This window comes from Tenrec ecaudatus, chromosome 14, assembly GCF_050624435.1.
Source record: "Tenrec ecaudatus isolate mTenEca1 chromosome 14, mTenEca1.hap1, whole genome shotgun sequence".
Classification (NCBI taxonomy): Eukaryota; Metazoa; Chordata; class Mammalia; order Afrosoricida; family Tenrecidae; genus Tenrec; species Tenrec ecaudatus.
The window spans coordinates 120,883,992-120,891,136 of record NC_134543.1 but is presented as its reverse complement, the minus strand read 5'-3'; positions in this window follow the sequence as shown (position 1 = coordinate 120,891,136).

Here is a 7,145-nt window from a genome sequence, read left to right as displayed (position 1 = left end):
AACAAACGTGGAAGAACACATGTCTGTTGTTTGAAGCCACCCGTTGTGGCGATTGCTTGTCCCCAGCCATAGGACACGAGTGTGTTGCCCAAAATGTCAGTACTAGCCAATGTTGGGAATCTCTGCCCTGGACAAGTGAATAGTCCTTGAGTGAGCTGCAGAGCCCTGATGGGCTCCTAACTGAACGGTGAGTTACAAGTTGGGCTGCTAACTAAAAGATCAGCACTTCTGCTCCACCAGTTTTTCCCCATCAGAAAAAAAGAGGCTGTTTCCTCCTGTGGATCGCAGAGCAGCTCTGCTCTGTCCTACGGGTCGAATGAGTCAGAATGTACTCTATGGCTGTTGATCTTTGGTCAATTGGGTGAGCTTGTTAAAGACACCGTTGTATGATGATGTGAAGAGATGCATGCTCCCCCACCTTTGCTCTCATTTCCAAGTTTCAAATAATTCTCAGCAGGGGGTCCTTCATTCTGCCCTCAAAAGAACATAGACTCCTCCCTTTAACAAAGATTTTCTGAAATTTTTCTGTCTAGCTTCAAGGACATCAGAAAAAAATGCAATTAAACACAATTCTCTTCATTTATTGAGTATTTTATGGCAGTTCTTATTCCAAAGACTGTGAGATTATCCATTCCCCGACCCGACATTCCTAAACCAGGAGTGTGAAAGTTCCCATTCATGGAAAGAACAAACAAACAACAACAAAAATACGCCCCAAACCCAAAGATAGGCAAATAAAAGAGAGGGAGGAAAATACAAAAATAACAAAATGCTCTAATGTAATTGAAAGAAGCCGGTTGAAAGAGCAGAGGGAAAATTATCAACTGAGAGAAAATGGATGCTGATGTCATATTGCAGAGGGAAAATCCGCTGTGAAACATCTCTTACCATGTTAAAAAGCAAAGATCTCACTTTGAAAACCAAGATATACCTGACCCAAGTCCTGATAATCTCAATCACCTCATATGCATGTGAAAGCTGGACAATGAGTGAGGCTGACAGGAGAAAATCTAATGCATTTGAATTACGGTGTGGGCAAAGAATGTTGAAAGTATAATCCACTGCTGGGAGAACAGACAAGTCTGTCTTGGGTGAAGCACAGTCAAAATGCTTCTTAAAAGTGATAATGGGTGTAGAAAGAAGATGTTTTGAGAAGGATGATGACGGCAAGACATGTACAAATGCACTTGATACAACTGATATATGGATTGTTATAAGAGCACTAAGAGACCCCAATAATGTGATTTTTTTAAAGTGATGATGGGGAGATTTCCTTTCCCATGCTTTGGATACATTATCAAGGGGAACTGGTCCTTGGAGAGGGACATGATGCTTGGTAAAGTGGGGAATCAGCAAAAACGAGAAGATGCTTAATGAGAAGAATTAACACAATAGATACCACAATGGGCTCACACAGAACAGCAACTGTGAGGATGGAACAGGTCTGGATTGTGTTTCATTCTGTTTTGCATATGATTGTTAAGAGTTGGCTCCTAACAACAACAATATGAGAATAAAAGGGACTACGACAGTATAGAGTCCAGTCACTTAGTATAATGGGTAAGCGCTCAGCTGTTAACCAAAAGGTCGACAGCTGGAAGTTACCAGAAAAGACCTGGGGATCTATCTATTTCTGTGAAGATCCTCAGATTCTCTGCCATCAAGTAGACTCCGACTCATTCCTATGAGTAAAGATTGCATTCTCAGGAACCCTATGGAACAGCTTTATTCTGTAATAAACATGGGTTTGCGACATATATACGTTATATAAACACGACGAAATAATGGAGTTGAAACGAAGTACATATAAACTTTTACAGAAAGCTCCATTGCTGGATACAATCTGGTGCTTAAGGAGTGCCTTTCCTCTGGGTGTACAAACCAATGAGCAAGGTCGGGGGTCTGGAACCAAAGCCCTAAGGACAGGGATGGACTATTCTTGGAACTGTGTCAAAGACAACTTTAGAGATATGGGGCTCACCAGTCTAACTCAGTCTCCTTCAGGCAAGACCTGGAAACTTTCCCACTCAGGGCCAGAGTTGAGAGCAAGGGGAAATATGCCTCCCAGCTTCAATTCTGGATTACTTCCTGGATTTCACAAACCCTCTTCCTTCTGTCTACCCATTTCTCCCAGGAATAGTGAAATTTCTCTGAAGTAATTTTTCATTGCATTGCCATCAGCATGGCAGGTGACAATCAGAACAATACCTCCTATGAGCTTAAGGCTTGGTCATGGTCTCCAACTTTACACAATCCTGTGGGACAGGTTACGAGTGAGGCCACCCTGGTGTAAAGTGGCTAAGTGCTTTCATCAAAGTCACAGAGTTGGTGGATTAGGTGCCAGCCCTCAGACAGCAATAGTTTCAAATGAAATGGCTGTAAAAATGATAGGGCAAGGGAGCTTGACTTTCTGTAATTTCACAAGGTGAGGAAGGGGGTGGTGTGGGGTAGGAGAGGGTGGGTGTGGGATCAGCACCAAAGCCCAAGACTCCTTTAAGGAGAGGATCAGACTTGCCTCCACCTTTCAACCTTTTTTGGCCAATTTTGACACTAACTGTCCCTCCCAGGATACTCTCCACTTCTCTGTCAGATTCAAAAATCACAAAGGCAACAGACAACTCACGGCCCAATGAGGTTTATTTGGCAAGTTGTTATTGGTGTTCGGTGCCATCAAGTCTGCTCCTGCCCATAGGTGACCCTATGCACAACAGAACAAAGCACTGCTCAGTCTTCCGCCATCCTTACAATTGTTAGTGTGCCTGAACCCGTTGATGCAGCCACGGAGTCAATCCATCTCATTGAGGGCTTTCTTCTTTTATCCCCGCCCCTCCACTTTACCAAACACAGTGTCCTTCTCCAGAGTTGATTTTTCCTGACAACATGCCTAGAGTGTGTGAGATGAAATCTTGCCATCCTTGCCTCTAAGGAGCACGCTGACCATACTTCTTCCAATACAGATCAGTTTGTCCTTTTAGCAGTCCATGGTACTTTCACGGTTCTTCTCTAGCACCACAATTCAAGGGCATCAATTCTTTGGTCTTCTCTATTCAGTGTCCAACATTCACATGCATCTGATGCAATGGAGAATACCATGGCTTGGGTCAGGCACACCTTAGTCTTCAAAGTAATATCCTGGCTCTTCAACACTCTAAAGAAGTCTTATGGAGCAGATTTATCTAATGCAATACATCTTTTGATCTCTTGACTGCTGCTTACACGAGCATTAATTGTGAATTCAAGTAAGATGAAATCTTTGACAACTTCTGTGAGGGCAAAGAGTCCCCAACAAATCATCACGGGCCCGGTAAGTGCAATTGTACGACGATAATAAGTAAAGATTATAGTAAAGTCATAGAGAGCATGAGAGATCAAAGAGAGATAATGGAGGCTGATACATTTCATGGAAGCCTGCTCAATTCAGCCCCGCTTGGTGTTTCACCTCGAGAGAGTTGGAGAGCAAGAGCCAGGGGGCCCACTTTATTGCTAAACAAGGCTTATAACTACTTAGCGGGGCATGATTACAGGTTACCACACATCACAGGAAGGGGATGCACAATAGGAATAAGTGTGACAGGAAGGGGATGAGCTAGGGCTGTGCACATAGGAAGGGGAGGGATTAAGGGTGTACATGTGACAAGATTGGCAGACCCTAGACCCATGATGGTGGCCTAACCTTGGTCACCCTTGGGTGGGCTTGACCTCCCTGGGCTCTCCTTCAGGGAAACAATCTACTACTATCTTTATCAGAAGGGAGTGGGCCCTACTTGTTGTGGGGTGTCTGCTTGCTCTGGGTGACTGATACCCTTTAGGGAGAATAACCCCTGACCTACTTCTTTTCACCTCCAAGTATAGAGTCATTTGCCACATGTAGCAAGCTGCTAAGTTTGGCATATATTTGGGGGAGTCAACTTGGGAGAAATCTTTCTATTTCCCACAAACTTCAACCTACTTTTCTTCATTCATGCTTTCTTACTTTTCTCTTAATAATATTTTGTACCTTTCCCTATACAAAATTCATCAAACCTACCATATATGTACATATTTCAGCTTTTGTCTATGTGTTAGGTTGGTTTGACTAGAGAAACAAGTTCAATGACATTCATATATGTGTAAGAAAAAGGTTTATATCAAAAAGTAATTATATATCAAGAAAATATCCCAGCCCAGTCCAACTCAAGTCTGTAAGTCTGATGCAACTCCATAAGTCACTCTTAGGACTCACAGAGCCACATGTAATGATGCCGAATGCAGGAAGGTCACAGGCCAGTGGGTGAAAAATCATGAGGATCCAGTGGTGGTGGACTCATCACAGGGATCTGGCAACAGGCATGACCAGCCAGCAGGAAGGTGAAGGCAGAGAGTGATGGGGACATTTCTAGAGCCCTCATTATGAGAAGGTCACACCCACAAGGACAGATTGAATACCACTCCTACACTTTTGTATAGCTTCAAGTTGACATGAAGTTATATAACTACTTCTGTTTGTTTGGTTGGTTGTTCTTGTGTGTCTGTTTTGTTACATGTACATAAACCTATATGTAACAGAACATTTGCCGATTCATCATTCTTCCCATGCGTGATTCAATAACATCGTATTCATCATGTCGTGCAACAAACACCAGTATCCATTTCCAAGTTTTCCTTCACCTTTTAACAGAAGTGCAGTGTCACCAAAACAGTGAATCCTTTCACCACACTCTCCCTGCTGCCCTTACCGCTGTCGTATGCCTTCAAGCGGATTCTGATTCATAGGGAATAGAACGGAGGGTAACTACACCTAAGGGGTTTCAAGGCTGTGATCTGTAAGACAGCATTTCAAGCACTTTTCTCCATAGGACACTGAAGGGTTAAATCACTGACCTTTCAGTTGGCAGCTGAGTGCTTAACTACTGTATCACCCCAGCTTAAAAAAATTTTTTAATATTCACTAACAAGCTTTGGTTTATATACACTTGCCTATTTTATGTATTTCAGATAATTATACCACCTTGCTCCTTTTTTGGACTAAACCTATCCACATTGTACTTTTTTACAGAGGTGAACGTGGGAGGCTTACAAATGCTCTCTCAATCTCACCATCAACTCTGTTCTTTATACCTTTCCTCCCTTAGGTTTCCCCTCCCCATTCCTAGATCTTTTATTTTTTCCCTGTCATTGACCAAAAGATGCTGGCTTTTTGTACCAGCCAAATAATTGAGGTCACCTTAATTCCTATCACGAGAAGAGAAACTGAAAAAGTGTGCTGCTCATTATGGAATATTGAATAACTTGAAAGGATCATCGTGGGAGCTCTTTAGACTCACAGGAAAGTATCTGTGATGAACATTAGAAAATAGATGCAGATTATAGATAGGAAAATATACAGAGAACACAAAAGTGTGTAACCCGCATACCTCTAAACAAAGTCAGGAGGAAGACCGGAAAATTACTCTTTACTTTTTTATGCATGTTTACATGTGCCGCGTCCTATTCTAAGGTATTTAGAAAGACTAGTTTACCTAATCCTCATAATAATTCATATGAATTAGGACAAAGAGAGGCTGAGTTGCTGATGCTTGCACGGCTGCTTTAGTGGTAGAAATAGGACTGGAACTCAGTAAATCTGATTCCAAATTTCATGGGTTATGCATTGAATTGCTAAACCACTACCTTCTCCTCAGGAGACAGATGAGATTGGCTAACTTTATAAAGACATAGAAACCCAAGTGGGCAGTTTTACTCTGTATTGCAGGATCACTATGAGTTGGACTCGACTCTATGGCAGTGAGTTTGGAGTTAAGGAGCTATATTATTTTTCCTTCTCTTCTAACAAATACCCTTACTACTTATCACTAAAAATTTTAAAACATGAAAAAATAATTTTAAAAAGTAACTAAAAATCAACATGGCCATATGCCAGGTTAAGGCAAAAAGTACTGCTAAAAGAAAAAAGTATCACAGGAACTTTTATTAAACTAAAACATCGAAATGTGCAGTTAATGTTTGTCCACCTAAGACTGAGACAAACTAGCAACTCTCACTGTAATGCCATCTTATTGACTGCTGAATGACCCATGTCCTTCCCACAACCATCTTGGAAAGTCCCACTAGTGATTGATTTTAAAATATACTCACGATCTCAAGATCAGAACCTTGTAATTAATAATATTGTTCCTTTCGATGCTGTAACCAGGATATTGCTATTCTCATTTTATTAACCAGGATGTTATAATCAATGCTGTAACCTTTAATGTTCACTAATCCTAAATAACGATAACATTAATTTTGCTTTATGCTTCTGACCATGCTTGCTTTAGTCGTAGACAAATGATAAATGAGTTTTTGCCTTTAAAGATGGACTGAAATGTCCACTCAGGACTTCAATCAAAGAACTGCTTTTAGGTTCTATCAGTTCGGTTATAGCCAAATAAAGACTCTTCTAAATCATCAAGCCTTTTTAGTGGCTATCATTTATTTAAACTTGCAACATTCTGGTGCATTGGCTGGGAAGTCTCTGTGTCTAGATGCCTCTGCCTGGCTGCTGCTCCTGGAAGTGTGGGACCTCTCAGGAGGCATCCTCTGGTTTTACCAGGACCCTAGACTCCTACCTTCCCAGTCGAGCGGCTGCCTGTGGATGCTGGAATTTTGGAATTCGCCGAGCCTCCTGTTCGTCCAGAGGTAAGTCTGACTGTGGGACTGGTCCTTCGGTTTGACTAGGGAAGAATGCTGCCTCAGACGTCTGGTTGCTTGTTGAGTTGGAGGCTTGTCTTTTCACACCATCCCTTAGCAAACTTGGTAACTTGGTTTGTTTAGTGATGGCTGCTTGTCTTTTGTGTAACTTGGCCAGTCTGATAATTTGAGACTTAGTGTGTGTGTCCTTATGTTTCCCCCAGCTTGTCTGTCGTTTTATTTTTCTTCCTCTCCTCCCCCGTGGTGACTAGATTGCTGGCTATTTGCCTTGCAGTCACATACCTGATTGATGAACATCTGAGGGGGGAGGGACTCCTTCTTTTGGTTGTTATTTTTCTGCTTTCTATTGGCAGGTTTAAATTGTTGGATAAAAGTAAATGAATGTTAATCAGGACAAAATATTTTTACTTTAAAACTTTAAAATCCTTGTGTGGAATTTTTAAAAGAATGTCAAGCAGTTTTATCCACACACCTGT